At 42.9% G+C, this 20106-nt stretch overlaps 1 protein-coding gene and 1 long non-coding RNA gene across 2 annotated transcripts in view; one reads left to right on the top strand and one right to left on the bottom strand.

Moving 5' to 3' along the window:
• Positions 1 to 5335, bottom strand: part of SGK3 (serum/glucocorticoid regulated kinase family member 3) — a 55056-nt gene extending 49721 nt beyond the window's left edge. The window contains exon 1 of the mRNA XM_005479351.4: positions 5116 to 5335. The gene's annotated coding sequence lies outside the window, so the exon portion shown is untranslated. The remainder of the gene's footprint in view (positions 1 to 5115) is intronic.
• Positions 4758 to 19480, top strand: LOC141730904 (uncharacterized). The gene is made up of 3 exons (XR_012582759.1): positions 4758 to 4940; positions 17547 to 17821; positions 18428 to 19480. It is a non-coding gene; the product is annotated as an uncharacterized LOC141730904 (long non-coding RNA).
• The last annotated feature ends 626 nt before the right edge of the window (positions 19481 to 20106 follow it).

The raw sequence follows: 20106 nt of genomic DNA, 5'->3' as shown, positions 1-20106 counted from the left end.
CTGAGCAGCCCTGTCTGAACACTCAGGGTGAGGAGTTAACTCACCACCTGCCAAGGCTCCTTGTAACCAGAACAGCAGCATGATTTGAGATGTTTAGCCATGAGCAGCACTTACCCCTCCAGCTTATCTTGCAAGCTGAATCCAGAACTATCACTGTAATGCAATATTATGTACAATACCATGAGACAATATCTTCACAGGTGCCCATTTTCTCACTAAAATACCAATTTGAGCACAGATTAATTATGCACAGCTCTAAAATAGCTATCAAGGTACTTACTGAAAAATAGATCTGTGTTTCCAACTCATGCCTTGTTTTAACAGCAAAGTTACAAGGTCTCAATAATTGGCACACAGTTTGCATATATTCAGATATCAGATTTTGCATCCTATATTATAGATAAATAGTTGGGAGTTACTTCAGTTGCACGGCTCTTCAAAAAACACTCACATGGGGGTACAACTCCGTGGGGCACCTGCTGCATTTGCAACATTGAGTCCAGGATGGGAGGCAGAGCTTTCCTTGGTCCAATGTCTGTCCCAAAATACTTTGCAACTAACAATATAGTGAAGATGTTTTCAATAGTTCTGTTTCCTCGGTTATTTCACAACAGTGAGCAGGAGATGGAGAAGTACCATTGAAGGAAAACGAATCCCAAGGGCTGGAAGAGACAGCAGCAGCAAAGCAGTGTGATGGTGCCTGACAAGGCAATGGAAACATGTTGGTTCTGCTTCTCTTCAGAGGCAAAGGATCAGAAGTTGGTACCCCTTTGGTTTACTCCCAGAGGAACATAAGAGTCTGTAAAGCTGTGCAACTTCTGCACTGGCAGTATTTTGCAATAGTATTTGGCAAGACACTCAGCACTAGCAGCTTGCCAGTTGCCCTCACTGCTTCAAACAAGACTGCCAAGAAGTAAGATGTGACATCTCTTTGAATAAAGGAGCTGGGAAATAAATTTAGACATCAATCTTGCTTACCCACACTCCCCCAACCCCCAGGTGCTTTCCTGCCCCAAGCCACAGAAAAACTGTAGTTGTAAAGCAAAGCATTTCAAATATGAGGGAATAAGGAAGTTCCCTCTCCTGCTCAGGTGATCTTCACAGGGTGTCTGAGAAACTGGAGTGAAAAGATCACATGAAGATACAACCCTACTTCTTCCTTTGCTAAAGAGCAGGGAGAAAGAATTCTAACACAGAACTGGGCAAGGGAATGGAGTTACAGGTCAGGACACCAACACACAAATCTGTGGCACAGAACATGAAAAACACCACCTAAAAACCTGCATAATATAAAACTGGCAGGGAGACATTTCTGACAGTGGTGGGCCAGGATGGGGATTCCTGCACTGGAAATGGAGTTTTCTGGAAGGAAACACTGCACACTTTCCCTACTTCAGCTTGCAGGTTTGAACTTCTAAACTGGGATTACAATCAGCTGTCACCACCCACTCCAGATCTCTGAGCTCTCTGAGATCTCTGTTCTCTAGGGCCCAGTTCTCTCCCAGAGAAATTAGTCAAGTGGTGATCCTCTCTTCAGACACAGAGGATGTCATGGAAATGCTCACCTCTGATAATCATCATCAGCAAGCTACCACCAGATCCCAGCCCTCCTCCCAGCAGGACACACACTGTTGTGACAGAGTCACAGTTCTGCTGCTCCCTCGTGCCAGCCTTGGGCAACCTGCTGCATCTTCCAGCAGCTGGCAACACAAGGAGCCAAGTGTGCCCTTCTGCTCGCCTCCTGCAGCCTCTCCAACAGCTGCAGAGGTGACGGAAGACGTGGGTTTGAAGCCCTCAGGCACAGGAGGCCAGGTTTCACCTACCAGAACACAGCCTGCTGCTCAGACAAACCCCAGCAGCAGCTCCCAGGGAAGGCTGAGCACGGGCTCCTCCTTGGGCAGTGCTCCCAAGAGGAAACACACAGCTGCACTTGGAGACACGGCCGATCCATCAGCGCGTGTGTTTACAATGGCCTGCCAGTGTCCTACTTTCTTCATCTCCTCAGGGCTTTGATGCTCAACTGCAGCAGCTCTAGATAAGGTGCTTAAGAACTTTCTGCTCAAAGAGGGAGACCCAATATGTTTAAGATACTTTCAGAGTCGGGCAGACACAGTGCTAGGTGGTTTGGAAGACTTTGGGGGAATAAATTCTGTTTGAGCATTAGGAATGCAAGCAGGAACCTGATTAACATATTTTATAATGTTCTTACAGCACGTGGAAGCCCTGCAGTTCTACTTTGGAAAGTGTGTTTACTTTGTAGGACATTTTACCATATGGATACTACTTAAACTAGAACAAAATGAATCCTTCAATACAAACACTCAAAGAGCTAACTTTAAATAAAAACAACATATTGCTTTACTATGGCTCAGTCTATATAAGTACATACATTATTTACATTAGTTTCTAGTTCCTTGGTCTAGAGAAAAAAAATCATAGCAGAATAACTCTTCAATGATTTAGGGATGTCCAAAAATGAAGTCACAAAACCAACCACCAATGACTTTCCTTTTGGGAAGTGCACATTCCTTCAAAATAACATTCTTCTGAATGACAACTTAGACAACCAAAACAAAAACATAATTTGGAACTACAAATATGTGTAATCTGAGCTCTATTTCCATGCAGAAATGCAGAGTATTTGTGTATGAAATGGCTTGTAGCCATGGGACAAAAAAGCCCTAGTTATTACTTGCATGCAAATTATAAAACTGAAACCATCTGGAGAATGATCTGGGATATAGGGAGGACAACTCAGGAGAGAACTGATGTGTGGATGTGGCTGAAGGATCACAGCTTATTAGCAGCTTATCCTGTATGGATAGGAAGGAAAATAGGATTTGACATACCCTCTTATAGTGATGATTAACATGAACCTGCAATTAGCATGCATGGCATTTGAGATTGACAGATGATTTCCATCATAAACCCTAGATCCCAAGAGAAACAAGAGATGCTTTGCATCTAGTTTTATTTGCTAATACCTGGGTCATTTTATTTAATATACTTTATTTTTGGCCCTCAGCATACCCTACTGAAATATTTTGTTGCTGGGTCAAGTCAGCTTTGGAGGCTTGCAGCTACTCCAGCTAGCTAGGCTGAAGCAACTCTGCATATTAAAAACCACCCATCACTATTTTAAACACATGCCATTACAGTCAAATTATCCACCTACTTGTGGATTGACTTTAAACAAGTCAAAAACTGAACAGAGTAGTGATTTTAAAGTGCTCACACCTTCAAACTTGAACTATTAGCTCCCTGCAATACCTTATTTTATAAGCAGAGTGGACAAGGAACCATCCAACCACTGAACCCCCATGAGTCTTCTGAAGATTTCTGTTCAATGAGACTTGAACATCATTTGTCAGGCTTCTTAGAAAGATACCTGTCCCTGGAGAATGAGAATGCACACACTGATCATAAAAACAAACAACTTCATGATTATCAGCATGAAGATCCCCTCAGAACAACACAACCAATGAATTACACATCTTGCAGCACTCTGGATGCAGCCCATGTATTCACCAGTCCGCATAACTTTCCCTCAGGAAATGTTTAATCCTCTTTGAAGATTGCAATAGATACTGAATTTATTAGATTAGCATGAAAGAAATTAAATGCAAGGGCTGTCAAGATCTATTTTGAGTGTCCAGTATAAATGTCAATGCTATTTCAATGCTTAGAGCTCATAATAAAGAGGCTGCAGCACTTACTGGAGAGAAATACAGAGATCACTAACTGGTTTTTGCTGCCAACTAGTGCATAGGTGAAAGCTCTTCTGCTCTTCATACAACCTCAAAAATTAAGGGAAAGAGCCTGACAGAGTTCAGATTTAAAAAGAAAAGCTTTGCAGGAGCATATAAATCTCAGCAAGGGGATGCCGAGGAGCTCTGACCAATGCTCACAAAAGCACTGAGGCAGACAGCCTGCAAGTTACAAAGTCATGCAAGGGAATATTACTGGATACTCCTTCAAGCTCGACCACTTCTATTCTTAATTCAAATCCCTCAAGTCTGAGTCAGAATTTTACCTTCCCATTAAACAGCTGTGCAGTGATCAACTACTGCACAGGAGGAGGAAGCATTATTTTAATTCTCTCCCTGCCTCCAACCTTCTCTCATGCTGAAGATATTTAAACGAGTAAAGAGACAATTCCAGCCCTTGCCTCTCTGGCACGGAGACCACCAGACAGAAGGACTGCAGACCCAACCTGTGCTCACTGCTCTGCCTCTGCAAGGCACAAAGCAAAGCTAACCAGGGTCTCCTCATCCTGCGGGGGCAGAGGCAGAGGACTCTGGAAAAGGGCTCTTTCACCTGCTCTAAAGGTAAATGCCCAGCCATTCTTCACCTCTTAAATGTCTGATTCCAGCACAGCTTTACTGTCCTTATGGAGTTAAGAAGCGGAACTGAAATGGAGTTTGGTGGTGTCCGTAGTTGCAGCCCAGAAAGCAAACCCTCCCACACCGAGCCAGCCATGCAAAATAAAGCACAACGCGTAAAACTACATATACACGCAGTAAAAACATTAGGGCAAGAGTACTAGCAGGAGCCAGTAATACTGCTGGAGAAGGGTGGGAATTAAAAAAAAAAAAAAAAAAAAAAAAAAAAAAGAGAGGAGAATTTGAAACACTAAATGACTTTAAAACTTCTTTGCAAATACAATACCTAAAATTACAGCGGCAGCGGCGGGGGGAGCAGAAGTTTCTGCAAGTTTGTTTGTTTACTCGCCTGCGAGCACTTTGCCCCCTGTCCGTGAGCGGATCCCGGAGCCGCCCGCCCACGCCGAGCGGCGCTTTCCTGCGGGGGCGCCTCCAGCCCCGGCCCCTCCGCAGGACCCGGCCAGGGCCGCGCCGAGCGCTGCCCGGGACCGCCGGCCGTGTGGGGCGGTTCGGGTGCAACAAAAGGGAACCGAAACGTCCCCGAGTCCCGTGCCCCGGGTGAGTTGAGTCCCGTGTCCTCGGCTGAGTCCCGTGGCCCCGGCTGAGTCCCATGTCCCCGGCTGAGTCGAGTCCCGTGTCCCCACGGCCGCGGAACCTCCGCGGCTCCGGACGGGCTCCCTCTACCCCGGCCGTGGCGGGGGCACGGAGCCCCGGACGGCTGCACCCCGCGTACCTGCCTGCCTCCGCCGGCCGGGGCGGGCCGGGGATGTCCGTCCGTCTGCTTGTCCGCCCGCTGGAGTTGCCGCTTCCTCCTCCCTGCCGCGTCAGCCGCGCTCCTCCCGCCGCGGCCGCGGGATGACGGGCTCCCCTCACGGGGCTGCGCCCACCCCGGGGCGGCCACGGGCCACCGCCGCTCCCCGCCGGCGCAGGCGGGGCCGCTGTCGGTGTCGCTGTCGGTGCCGCCCCCGCCGCCGGCCCGCCCCGAGCAGCGCCCCCCGGGCGGCGGCAGCGGCAGCCGGGGTCAGGCGGGGACGCGCAGCCGGCCCCGCTCCCGGCCGGGGCCCCGCGGCTGCCGCTGCCCGAGGGACCGCAGGGCCTGCGGCTGCCAGCTAGCGCGGGATGTACGATCTAGGCACGGATTACCGCGATCCTCCCGCTAAACCGGGAGCTAATCCCGGGCGATGCTGTCCTCCCCACAGGCGGCGCTCAGCGGGCTCCGGGAGCCGACGGTGCTGCCAGGCCGCCGGCAGGGACTGTGCCCAGCGGGACATGCACGGAGCCTGCCCAGCGCCGGGCCGCTCCGTCCGCTGCAGAGCTCTCACACCCTGGCACAGAAAGCAACGATGGTTTTAGATGCCGATATTTTATCCACCTGGGCGGTAAAACTAGATCAATCGGGCTGTATGGGGGACAGGGACACAGGAGACATCAGCTAGGGTGCAGAAGCATCCTCCCACTCTGTCCTGTAGGCATTATTTTGACTTTTTTCTCAATAATCACCTTGTGCTCATTTCTCACAGCAGGATGTGGTAAAAATAGTTATCGGTTTGTCTCAAGCAACATTTTTTTATCTCTCTTTTGGCTGCTTCTCTATGCTTCCTGGCACACTTTCTTCTCCACAAGTTATCACAGGATGCATCACAGCAAAACTCACCTCACCCTTAATTTGTGCAATCCAGCCTCAAAACACTTCTGTCACATTCATGGTCCTGGGTATGGCCAACTGAGGTCCCTACATGGCACACTTTAGGAGATGGCACCAGCTTGGACACTTCACAAAATTATGAGAATTTCCAGGAAGGCCTCAGTGAGAGGGTGTGAGATGAGGGAGATTTTTCCAAGCACAACCAGGCCACCAGTGATTTTTTTTTTTGAGTGGTAGTAAGAGGAAGGAAAGAGACTACTGAGAACAGCAACGGCTCTTGCATCCTGAGATGCTGGAAAGACAGAGACTATAGTATGGACAGAAGTGAATCCCAGAGAATGAACTTAATGTGATGGTCTGGTATAGTTAATCTGTTGTCATAGTATATCTTAAAAGAATGATCCCTAAATTACAATGTCTCTTCAGTACAGTTTGGGTAGTTCCTTCCTTCCCAGCTTTCAATGTACTGAAAAAGTACAGCTAAAAGCCACATCTTTAGGAAAGGTAGGTATCAGCAGTTCTTGCCAAGATGGTCATGTTTTCATGCAAACTTCCTCTCCTCATCCAGGGATTTTGCTACCATGTTTTAGTGGCAATACTGTTTTAACCCATCATTATGCCCAGTCACCTGACTGCACCTAAAATTCATTTAATCCCAAGGGTAGTGGTCAATGGTTCAACCTCTAGGTGAAGAGCAGTGGCAAATGATGTCCCTCAAGGATCCATACTGGGACCATGCTCTTCAGTGTCCTCACCAATGGCATGGACAAAGGGATCGAAAATTTGCACTCTCAGAAAATTTGCAGATGACACCAGCCAAGTGGTGCAGTGGACAGGCCTGAAGGACAGGATGCCATCCAGATGGACCTGGACATGCTCCAGAAGTGGGCCCATGGAAATCTCATGAGGTTCAGCAAGTGCAACACACTATAGCTGGGGCAATCCTTGGTATCAGTACAAGTGGGGGATGAATGGATGGAGAGCAGACCTGTGGAGAAGGACTTGGTGTGGATGAAAAGCTGGATGTGACCCAGCAATTTGTGCTTGTGGTTCAGAAAGCTGACTGTATCCTGGGCTGCATCAAAAGCATCAGGGCCAGCAGATTGAGGGAGGGGATTCTGCCCACTTCTTTGCTGTGATGAGATCCCACCTGCAGTGCTGCACCCAGCTCTGGGGTCCCCAATAGAGGTAAGGCATGGACCTGTTGCAATAAATCTTTGTCCAGACAAAGGAGGTCCTTAAGGATGCTCAGAGGGCTGGAGCACCTCTCCTGTGAAGACAGGCTGAGAGTTGGGGTTCTTACAGGAAGGTTGTTGACCTTATAGCACCTTCCACTCCCCAAAGGAGAGCTACAAGGGAACTGTAGAGAGTACTTTTCACAAGGGCAGGAAGTGATAGGACAGGGGATAATGGCTTTAAACTGACAGAGGCTGGGTTTAGATTAGATATAAGGAAGAGAAATTTTACAATGCAGTGGTGAAACACTGGAACAGGCTGCCTGTCTGTGAGTGATAGAGTCCCCATCAGTAGAAACATTCAAGTTCAAGTTGGATGGGGCTTTAAGCAATCCATTTGAGCTGAACATGTCCCTGCTCATTGCAGGCAATTTGGACTAGATGGCCCTTAGAGGTCTCTTCCAACCTGAATTATTCCATGATTCTGTGTTTCTGTGATCATCCAACCTTATGTTTCTCACAAGGCTTGCACACATTTAATATTAAGCACACGTGGGTGTCCTTGATCCATCTTGCATGTGTAATTATTTAGAATACAGTCATCACACAGAAAAATATTTTCAGGACAGCTTCCAAAAGGCAAATCTCCAGACAAAAAGATTATGCAGTTTGACCCATTCAAGAGACCCACCCCTGTTATGCAGAAGTAATGCTAAAAAGTGATGAGTGATTCTAGCTGTATTATTACTCTGGAGAAGGGGTTTGATTAACAAAACTAAACATTTCCTGTAAGGCTTAGATTTTCAGGAATTAATCTGTCAGTATCAGAACCCTATTTCTGCATTGGATTAAATTAGCAGTGACAGAACTGAATGATAGATGTAACCATTCCCTCCTTCCCCTTGACTCCTAAAGAATCTGAATGAGGAAAAAGTCCTGAAAGATCTTCTCCCATATCAGGACAAAACTAAGAACAAAAAATGTTCTTTCCCCTCCCTAAGAAGGAAAAATCTGTTCCACCCCAAAGTAGCTTACAACCTGATGTATCATCTCAACATATTTGAGCTTCTTAAACCCTTAAAAAAATGCCTACAGAATTCCTATTTCCAAAGCTCTAACTAGGCACATTTGTATTGTTTATTCCTTAACAGAAATTAAAAAATTTTAAAACCATCCACCTTGAGTGAAATCCACTTCAGTTAACTAACAATAACAAGAAACTATTTCTAGAGTTTTCCTGGTACTTAAAAGGCACAGAGGAACACAAAAGGTCAGCTGTAAATAGAATATTTTATCAGTTGAGGAATCTGAAGTGCTGGAAGTCTCTTCTAGTCCTTTTTGTGTGCATGTGTGTGTAAAAACACTACAAATAATTCTTTGGCCTGATATAATTCATTTTTTCCTGCTTCACATACTTTGGCACAAACTAGGCACCTGGGGAAAGACATGGTCCTCTTGCAGGTGATGGGTTGCCATGCTGACAGCCTGGGGAAAAGTTTCCAGTCTAGACCTCAATGAGCAGATGCAGCCATGGTGGTGGAGTTCCTGAGGAACTGCAAGTTCATGTTCTTTCCAAGTTTATTTCTCTCCACCAGACACTTTTCTATCACTAGTCAGGCTATTACACTCCTGCACAGACACAGCAGAAAACTTAAATATCAAAGAGAAAATTAACCATCTCCATTTCAAGGTAAGCAGAGTTCACATATAGTAAAAACCTGCTTAAAAAAAAGGAAACAAAGGGAAAAGTGACTTGCTACTACAACCAGCCTTTACTTCCATCTTAGTTTTCCTATAAAAGCGGCTTTTTCCTCCTGCTCTGGTATTCCACTGTGAGGACACAAGTACACCCTCAAGTTTCCTAATGCCATGTCCTCTCTACTAGGAAGCACTAAACTTAGACAATCTTTAAAAGATCAGTCTCAGGCCGGCTGCTGAGCAAACGAAGCTGATAGAGGTGCCTCATTCGTTTCCTCATGTCTGCTCCATTGTTTGTTTTCTTCTCTTATGCATATCCTTCCAGACAGGTTGATTTGTTTAACTACACTCAGGTCAACGTCTGAACAGCACACCTAAGAGCACCACCAATACAGAAAGAGAAAACAGTGGAAAAACAGATTGCAATGATGACATTCTGCTTTTAAAGCACAACAAAACTCCTGTCAATGTCAGCAGTCTGGTGCACAGACTGAGGTCAAAATAAACTGTTTGTGTAGTTGTGGATATGATGCATTGTCATCTTACTATAAGAGGCAAAACAAAGGGGAGAAACATCTTTTGTGAGGTCACCAGGACTTCTGCCTTCTTGCTGTACTTGCTTTCATTTTCCTTCTTACTTCAGCTATTTGCATGTCTCCACCCTTCATCCCTTTGCTCTTCTTTCCCCGTAGCAACTCTGCCTTCATACACCCTACTGCTGCCTCCTCCCGCACGAAGAAGCCACGTAATAGCACGGGCTGAACTTCAGAGGGGAATTGCAAAGACAAATGGTTGTTAGCTGATGCAGACTTGTAGCAAGCTCTCTAGCACTATGGGCTATGAGCCAAAGTAGGGATGAAAGAAATATAGACTGACTAAGGACAAGTGGAATAAAAGAAGTTTAAAAAGCTTGGAAGTAGAGAGCAGAGTTAAATAGGGTGACCTTTTACCTTGGCTTTCTGTTCAGCAGACCTGACAGTACACGCTCGTGCTGGGTAGGTCCCCCACAACCACATACTAACCAGGCAATAAATCAATGATTACGTATCACGAGAAGGGCTTGTTGTGACATGGATTCCTCTGCCCCTGAATCCATGCTCATGAACAGGCTCCTATCTTCAGGCAAGTAAATTCCCATCTTTTCAGAGCAAGTTTCTGAAGGAATTATAAAGTTCATCTTCAGGAGGCTAGCTAACAGTTCATATTTCTAATTAGCTTAGAGATTTACAAGGTATAGTGCTGAAAATGCCTTTCCTGCAATAAGGTAGTATAACACATTTTATTGAGCATTTGAAACATGGACAACAGCAATTAAGATGAAAGTTTAACACAAATGTCAAATAAAAAGAAACTTAAATGCTTTATGGAGTTCCAAAGACTTAGTTAACAAATCACATCTGGGGATCTCTCATTGAGCCTTCAAGGAAAATCATCTTCTCCCAAGCACTGCCATTAGGCTTTCACATCAACACCCAAGTCACAACAGGTACAGAGGAGCAGAGTTACTCTTCTCATAGCCATCACTTCAGGTTGGTTATGTTTCCTCCACTGTTGCATGCTTTGAGTTTCATACTTTAGTTTGTACTTGTCAGTGTCGTGAGTAAATCTAGATTGGATTTTTGCAGAATTAGAGTTCATGGACAGATATTCAGATGAGTGTAAACAGAGGCATGTTTCCTAGTCTTAGCTGTTCTTAAGTAATGGTCATTTGCTGTTTGATCCTGAGACATGATGAACATTGGTGCAAGATGCTGCCAAGTTTGTGGGTGATATTTCAGGACATGCAAGCACTGTTGCTTTTCCCCTAAGTAGGGGTATCTTTCAAGTGAGTAAGTGCAGTTCTTTCCCTGGAATGGGGAGAGGTGTGCAATTAAGCATCATATCCTCTGTCTAGGTAGGTAGTAATCACACTTTATTTTCTTTCCCTTCTTCCAAAACCAAAATTTGTTATTCCTCAATCATATCCTCTTACTCAACTGTTGTGACATATTGTGTTGCTATTTCATACTGTAGTGTGATCTCTGTAAAGTTCAAAGTTAGACCAGATGGTTAGCTGCCCTTCAGCTTTTGTTGCTGGATGCACTGTAACACCCATCCCATGCACAACACAATCCTGTTAAATTTTTGCATGCAGAGCAGAGCAAGTTTTTTGCATTCAGGATCCCTGCTGCTGTGAACTGTTTATCATATGAAACATCAGTGATGTTGGCTACAGCATCTAAGAGTCAACCTCTGCAAGCACAATTAGCTAAAATAATAGAAGACAGCATACTTTTCAAGTCTGTGAAAAACTCTTGAAAATTATTTTTAAATTTAAATTAGTTTTTAAATTTGAAACTATTTATTTTAAATATATTAAATAACAATTTTAAAATATCCAGACAAGAATTATAAGCTATTTCTCTACAAAAAGATCCAAGAAGAAAGGACAGTATGGTATGTATTGCAAAGGTGAAACATAATTGTTATATCAAGATCCCTCCAAATAGAAATCTAAATAATACAGCAACAAAAATATGAGAGGACATATAATCATCTTACCCAATAAAAAATGTAAAAATTAAGCCGATGATTAATTAGAGACCCTAAGTCTATTTTTGCTTCTTAACACAGTTGTATAAAAGGGAATTGGGATTAAATCTTAATGGTATAGGAGGGAAACAACTGTCATGTGATATAACAATGTAAGTTTCCGAGAAGATGAAATTGAATTAACTAACCAAAGTTTCAGTTCAAGAAAATATCCTGCTTAGAAAACAAACTCATTTAATGAAATGGTTTTTTTGTTTCTTCTCCTTTTTCCGTTCTGTCCTAGCTGTGGTTGCCCTTTTGGGGAACAGGAAAACCCCCTGCCTCATGTGTTTCCCATGAGTTATCAGGAAGTAGCAACAATGAGTCAATAGCTTTCACAGATACAAAATCTCAAAACCTACCACAAATTCATGGAGGTGTTCCTATATGTATAGGAGTTAAGGTCTAAAACCTTTATAAGAAGAGAATAAGCCCTTTGAGTGGGCAAGATTACAAGACTGTAAGGGAGCTGTAATCCATCTCCGAGTGAAGTGCAAGGGTTACTAAAGTTTCTATATGTGAATTCTTTTATATACGTGTCAGCTGGAAGTGTTGTTACTTAATGCTTACTCATCATTAACAGGCAGTCTTTCCAGCTCTGCTGATAGCAAGAGTACTTAAAAATAAAATAAAATATTTGTTTTCCTTCGGTTTTGTTGTTCTGCTTTCTTATCTTTACTGTCTTCTGTTCTATGAACTTTTCTGCCCTGTAATGCAATTCAAATGCAACCAGACTAAGGAGATTGATGACATCTCTACCGTAGGGCAAAATTGGAAAGAACTGAAGTAACTAATTTTTTTTTTTTTTTTAATCTTGCATACAGACATAAGCATAGTGAAATTTAGTGGGCATGCAATGAAAGGGTAGTTGAACTGTACAAGTGAGTAAGAGATATCTACAATACTCTGGGGTCTTCAGTGTGCTGTAACTCTAGTCTAAAAGCATCCATTTTGTAATCAACTTTTGCAGAGCTCCAGCAGGGAAGACACAGAGAGTGTCCCAGGTGTTCTGACCAACAGTCCATGGATCTGCTGTCAGTAGAGCATATTTCCAACCACCAGTAGCTTTCTGCATCTGACGTAGCCTATATTTGTTGGTGGGAACTGCTGGAAGTTTATGAGAAATGCTTTGGCATACAATAGGAGATGGCTGCTTACAAAAAGTCTGTTTGGAAAGACTCTGGAGTCTAGGGAGTGACTGAGACACAATAATTAAAGAAGGGATTAGATAAACCTAAATCAATATTAAACCAGTGGTAAAATTGGTTCTCCACTTCAGAGAATTTTCAGATCCTATCTGTTCCTAAAGATCTATTTGTCTTTCCTACACCTAGACTTGAGAGACAGTGTTTTGGGTGCAGTTACATAATCCTCTACTTTCTTCTCTGTCTTATTCTGGCAACTGTAGTAGGTTTACCTGTGGAAGGCCTTCTTTGAGGGGTCAGGTATTGTGCAGCAAGGAAGAGGGATTGTTGGGATTCCCTTTCTGAGGAGCTGGTGTTTCCCACTTTGCCAGACAGCTTAGGTGTCCCCCGTATCAGAGGTTCCACACGCATTTCTTTCTTCCCACACTACAGAGAGCCAGTGAAGTTCTTTGTAAGAGCCAAGTTGGGAATAATGTTCTTGGAGGGGTAACAGCTTCAGTCAAATATTCTTCTGTAGGTTACTATAGCACTAGCTAAATCTTTCAGTTCTGCTAACCCCTATATCAGAAGGTAATCCCCCAGTCTCTTTCTCAAACCATCATTTTGCTTTTTTTCTGCTTTTCAATGTAACATGGTTTTGTTTGTCTTCGTCAAGGGCAGTCCCCAAAATTTCACCTTGAGTGCTGGGCAGGCTGCTTCTGGTGTAAACAGGAGGTGAACAAAGCTTATCCATCAGAGAAGTGGATTTATCAAACATATTCACGAACAGAAAGATAGAAAAGGGTTGTGAGTAGAGCAGACTATTTTTCATGAAGCCATATTATCTCTAACATATTTTTCTGATTTTCTCTATGTCTGTGTCATGATTCTTTACTGAGATCTTGACTCACAATTTGTGTGTTACCTGCCTCAGTTACCTTGCTTTTGCTTGCTTACATGACAACATCCATTCTTTCTCTCAACCTTATTTTTTTCTAGATCATGATTATTTTATTGTTGATTTAGTTTAGACCTTTCCCTGTTTGTTCTCATGTTTCTTGAAATGAGGAACTTACACACACTGTGCTTGCTGCAAGTTGCCATGTTGATCCTTTTGTATCCCTGTGAGATTCATTCACTGAATCCTTTAAAGGGCTTTGCTTTTTCACAACAATATGACGTGGCTGATTCACAATCAGTTCGTGATTCACTGCCCTGATCCTTTCTGAAAAATGTTTCCAATAAATGTACTCCTTTATCCTGTGATTATAAGTGAGAATAAAATATTATATATGCTGATTTCCAATCTTATTTATTTCACTAGCTTGTCAAGAGAATTTTAAACTATACATTTCTCCCTCAAATTGCTTGCAACTCTTTCCAGCTCGGTGTTTCCCACAAGTTTGATGAGTATAATCTTGCATGTAATTAATGGACAGACTGAGGACAGATGCCTGCATAACCTCATTTTGATATGGTTTTACAATTTGGTAGTGACCAGCTGCTCTGCATATGCTGTGGTTACGTAAGTTTGCTATAATCATGGCTTTTCTATCTAGCACAGCAGTATCGGATCAGTACGTTTTCTGCCAGCTGGATTGTTAACTGCAATGTGAGAGGATACAAAAACTCGCGAATGCCAAGGTCAGACAGCTATCACTTCTTCTCCTGTATGTGCTCTGCCCTCACTGAGAGAAAATAGGTGACCATATTGGGCTGGCATTGCCAAACATTCCCAACAGAAATAATACACTCGCAGTGTTCTCCTTATATCCCCTTTATTACATCTTTCTGCTTTGGCATCATTGGAATTTTTTTCCCCCCATCCTGCTTTCTGTTTGGTAATTTGTTTTAATGGACATTTTTGCCATGTGGCTTTTGGTGGTTTTTTTTGTGTTTTGGAGTCAAGGTCATTGTTCAACTGAAGTGATTTTTCTTCACTTTGCTGTTCCTTGGACCGAGATGGCTTGGGCTCATGTAACCTCAGATTTTTTTCTGAATGATTTTTGATTTTTACTTCCTTCACATTCAATATTATCTAGAAATGTGAACAGTTTCAAAGATGCTATATCAAAGTTGTCTTTCTATCACTCTCTTGTTATTTCATCAAGATGTGCAACTTGTTTGACACTTTATTTTACTCATCTAGATTTGCCCTGATTTAAATCTAGGAAGCCTTCCCCATAGGATGCCTGACATCCTCTATATCGACAGAATCTCTCTCCAACTTTCTACCTGTGAATGAGCTTTCTCTTGCTCTTAATCTGAGTAGTGAGCTTGCCTTTAGTATGATTTTATTTGAAAAACCTGTCCTTAAAATTTTACCCCCTGAATCATCCCTATGCAGTGCTCTGTAGTAAAGTCGTACCACAAGGAGGATCTTTCCTCTGCAGTTACTTGATCCGCTCGCCTGAAGAGTTCCGGACCTCAGAACAGGCACTCACGTTCTCAATGTGCAAATCACGGTGTCCTGTCATTCTCCAGCACAAAATGTTCTTCGAGACCAGCACCTGTCTTGTGAACCACCACGTTCGCTATGCAAATGATTTATCAGTGCGTAAGCAAAGCCCCACCTGCTCGTTTGCTGCGGTGTGCAAGCACGTAGGATGCTCAGCAGCCGGACCCGCTGCTTTTCGTTATTTGGTTGGTCAGAAAAAAGCAGCAGAGTGACAAAGCAGCGGTGCCTTGCGGCGCTGATGTCTGATCCGGGCAGCGGCGCTTGCCGGGATGATGGGAAGGTTCCCTCGGTGAGCTGCTGCTGACACCTACTGCCAGCGCCGAACCAGCACGGCAGCGCCGGGGGAGGCACCGAACCCACAGCGAGCGGGATTCTGGCATGGAGCTTTGGCTTCGGACTGCCAGTGATGTATGGGAAAAGGTTAAAGCCACCCATAGTTTTATGGAAATAAGTTATACAGACCAGAAATGGTAAAGTCCCCAAGAGCAATATGGTGGGATTTTTGTTTTGGTTTGGGGTATTTTGTTTGCTCGGTTTGGTTTTTGTTTTTGTTTGGTTTAGTTTTTTGTTTTTCTTTGGGTTTTTGTTGTCTTTTGTTCTTTTTTTGCTTTGTTTGTTTTTTTTTCTGATAAAATTACTGAAGGACAAGAGTTAATTGAAAGTCACTTTATGCATTTTCCATTATAGAAGCCAATGAGTTTATAAAGGGAAAATACTTCTCAAAGATAAAAAACCCTTTTTTTTACTTTTTTTTTCTTTAAATAAATGGTACGTCTTCATTGTTACTGTCAGTGGTTTTACATCAGATGCAAGAAAAAGCTGTTCTTCAAAGAAATTCCTGCCCAGTAGTAGGCACCTGCTTATTTAGTTTTACAAACCTCCTTTTCACTTATTTCAATACTTAGAAATCACATCCAAGACAAGGAAGTGTAGTAGAGGATGCCACTTACTAGAAGGTTATTAGCGAACTGCAATGAATCAATGAACACAAGAGCTGTAGTTTAGACCTTTATAGGTACATAAAGGACCAAGAACCTTCTGAGATATCAGAAAACTAGAAACTATTAGAACATTCAGCTACTGGTGGTAAGACTGTGCGTGTTGGAAGGTGGGGTATTATGCTCAGCTCAGTTGCCGAAGAACAGGGAAGAAAACCAGTTGGAAGGGTTCATCTGGTTTCAATTTGAAGTGTTATAACATCTAGTTTAAAAACCCTCAGGAGAAAATTTAAGGATAGAGTGGATTTGTTTTTCTTTTTTTCCAGCTTGCTGATCCACTCCTGCCATTTTTTATTTGTGTATCAGGTTCTCTCTTCTGTCCTCAACTCTGAAAAACACAGGCTCTCAACCTGTTAAATACTTGCAAACTTGAAGCATAATCACAAGCCAGGTGTCACTGCCATATGCTCTCTGTAAGAAGCATTTGATGTCTTTGTCCCCCATTTATATCCTTGACTTGGCAATTCTTCTGTACTGGAAATGCTGCTCATTCTTTAAACGGAGTATTTGCAGAGAGAATCTCACTTAGAACCAGACAGTTAATTGGGATGCTTAAATACATGGGATTGTTATACACATTGAAGTAAACCTTTAACAGCTGATGAGGTCAGTGACTGCATGCACTGTGAACATACAAATCAATAGGGCACTGAGTGTGTTAGGTGCTCAACCTATTTTATTTTGAGGCATTTATCTTTTAGTGTAATGGGATTGTACCATTCGTTCAATTTGTATTTGACAGAGCACTGTGGAAAGCAGATAAACATTCACAGTAATTGCCATTGAGGCTTCCATATAATCAGGTTATACATCTAAGCTAGTAACACTTACATTCTCCTTTTTTATAATGGTCTACTGCCCTAAAGATTGATTTTCTATTGACAGTTCCTGAACACTGACAGTCCTGATGAATCCATTTTGTTTGCCAGTTCTGCTGACATCAATTCGCAAAGCAATATTCAGAGTAAAAAAATGTGGGGCCTTAACTTTGCAGAGGAGTTTGCATGTGAAATCAATTTGAAATGTTTTCAAGATAGGGCCTCAGAACTGGATTTTGAGCCAAGGAATAAAAGGGAAGCATAGGTAAACAAACCCAAACCAGTGTTGAGCAGCTTGTCTTGGATGCTGAGATTGACCCAGCATGAGAGTCAGCTGTAGAGCTGTCCTCACTGGACTAGGCTGTACCTGAGCTATCATTGGGAACATTGATTTTGCTGCAGCAAAGCCTTTGAGCAGGTTATTTGCATGGTTGTAATTAGTACTGGAAGCTCTGCCCAGTATTTCACTTTCAATATTTTTTTCCTAATGCATTCATGTTTTGCTAACACACATTCCACACTTTGGGCAGCCAACATTTGGTCTCGTGTAGGAATGACATCAGTGTGAACAGAGAACATCTAATAGTCGTGTGAGTTGCTGAACCTGGTGCAATGGCAGCAGTTCAAGCTCTGATTCTGTAAAAGCACCGAAGGAAAACATTTTTTCATTCTGGCAGTCATTGGAAGGCAGTAGAAGAGTGATACAGAAGTAATTAGTTGGATGCATCCTGAACACGAACTACCAGCCCAGGCCCCCAGGACAAGTCAGGTGCTGTTTTCTGACTGCCGTTGACTAACTATTAATTAACTCAAAGGCTCATGAAAGCCAAAGCTGCTCAGTGGTCATTCCTGTCCTTCCAGAACACTGCTGGGCTGCATGCTGCCTCTGAGGACCAGGAGATGAGGAGGCCTGTGACCAACACCCCTCTGGAATTCTGCAGGTAGCATGAGGGTGAGCGCCTGGGCTTTTAACAACTCCTGCTTGGGTGATGCGCAAAATAAGATACAGAGGTCAGCAGTGGTCAGGGAGTGAGTGCCAAACTGGCTAAACAGGAGCAAGAAGTAAAGAGCCCACACAACACTCAAAGCTGCTCTGTGCAGTGGAGCACATGCTGTTGTTCTCTCCTTGTATCTGGTACTGCTAACAGTACTTATGATAGCATAAGTACTATCCAGTTGTGGATCTACACATGTTTTCTAGATGCTAGGTTGTCACATCTAAATTTTAAAAAATGTTGCGTTCACTGTGGGGCATGATGATATTGCCCTCTTCCCTCTAGCTCACACTTGTTTTCTCTCTCCTTTTTTCTTGAGTGTACACATAGAGAGCTTTCAGAGCCAGGTTAGGCTAAACAGCTTATCTTGCAGGCTAGGCAGAATCAGTTCTGCAAGGGTTGCAATGAAGAAAACATCAGATTTTAGCTGTCCTTTCTGAAGAGCATGCTGAGGTGTAGCTGAAGGCTGATAATAACATTCACTTATTGACAACACAGACCATCTTCCAGTTTATCATGATCTGTTCTTTGGCATGCTGTACAAGCCTTTTGTTTCTGTTTAGCTGGAAACTTCTGTCATTGCTCTTCCAAAGAAACAAGTGCCTATGAAAAATAATTGCTTTGACCTGGGAATGACCCATTTCCTGAGGGTAAATGACAAAGAAGAGACAGAATAGCACCGGGTGAAGATCAAACTGAAATTTTTACATCTTCCATCCTGGGCCTGAAATGAATGCCTGGTACTTTGACTGTCAGTGCTTGGTTCTCATCAACAAAGTGGCACGAGTTCAGGTATGCCCTGTTGCTGACAATTAATCACTCTTCTGACCCGTTACAAACAGACTTAACTTTGTAATCAGTGCGATCTTCAATCCCACTTTCTTGACTGTGATGTTGTTGTTTGCCTGTGAAAATAGCATGGCTCTTGCCCTGATCTCTGGGAGGACTCATTGCTACACTCTGCAGGGTAGTAAATAACCAGGCAGACACTGTATTTCCTGAATTTTCCTTTAAGGCTGCTTAAAGATTTAGTTACTTGTGTAATCTGTATTCAGTCTTACAACACAGAACTTCCTTATCCTGTTTGCCAGATACAGTGTATAAAGCTTGTAAATAAAGATGCATTTAATTTCCATAAATTATTAGTTTGCCAGAGAATTGTGATTTTTATCAAAGATTCTGTAATGAAAGTTTATTGTTGCAGAAATTGCTTGGGCAATCAGTCATGATCGTAAGTCTGCATATAGCTGGAAAACTTATAAATGTCATTCATCAAAAACATCCATGTTAATTAGGGTCAAGCCACCATAAAAGAGAGATTCCTCTACTGAATATAATTTATCAGTGAAATTAATGTAAGGAATAGAAAGGAGAAATGATTTTGACTTTACAGTCAGAGTGCTTTCATAAAAACATCTGGTTGGGGAAGTAAACAAAACATCATAAGTTCCATTGGCTTTGACAGTACAAGTGAATTATTTCATCAGAGTGCTCTCTATTATTGACTACAAAGTACTATTAAATGGTAACAGAAGTGTTTATTTCCCATATGTGAAAAATTGGATTGCTCCAGAGGCCAGCAAAAAATTCTTTTGACATTTCTTCAAACTGCAGGCCGGGTTAGCACAGGATTGTCACCGGCCGATGCCCTGAATGGTGCCCATTCTCAGCTGCTGCCACACAGTTTCACAGAGGACAGAGCCTTCCCTATTTGCATTTTTACTGCGTTCCTGCTCCTTATGAAGGGGAGACTAAGGAATGAATGGGCACAGACTGCTGATTTATCCCCAAGTACAAGGCACATTGGCAGGATTGTGGAGCTGGTGATGCTGCTACCTTACTGTCATACACATTAAAAAATATTAGCAGCAGGCAGGAATGAAAATCTGCCTCATAAATTTAATCTTTTCTTCTTCAAACCTGCCCCATATTTTAAAAGATCAGATAAAAAATGGCACTGTGGAATGCATACATTTACACACACGCACATATTTTCTGTGCTTGACAAATTACTGAAACTCAAAGGGAATGAGCATGCACAGCTCAGCTGCTGTCACTGGAAGGTGGCAGTGCTCAGTCTGTCACAGGGCCAGGCCCGGAGCCATTTTTTTCCTTAAGCTTGTGATAAAGCACAGAAACAGATTTTTTTCTGTATGTATTAATCATCTGAATCTTTATAATTTAAATGTCAGATGCAGAAATTATTTTCCATGGATTAATGAAAATTTTCAATCTCTTTGTA

This window comes from Zonotrichia albicollis, chromosome 1, assembly GCF_047830755.1.
Source record: "Zonotrichia albicollis isolate bZonAlb1 chromosome 1, bZonAlb1.hap1, whole genome shotgun sequence".
NCBI classification, from domain to species: domain Eukaryota; kingdom Metazoa; phylum Chordata; class Aves; order Passeriformes; family Passerellidae; genus Zonotrichia; species Zonotrichia albicollis.
This window is presented reverse-complemented; position numbering and strand designations above follow the sequence as displayed.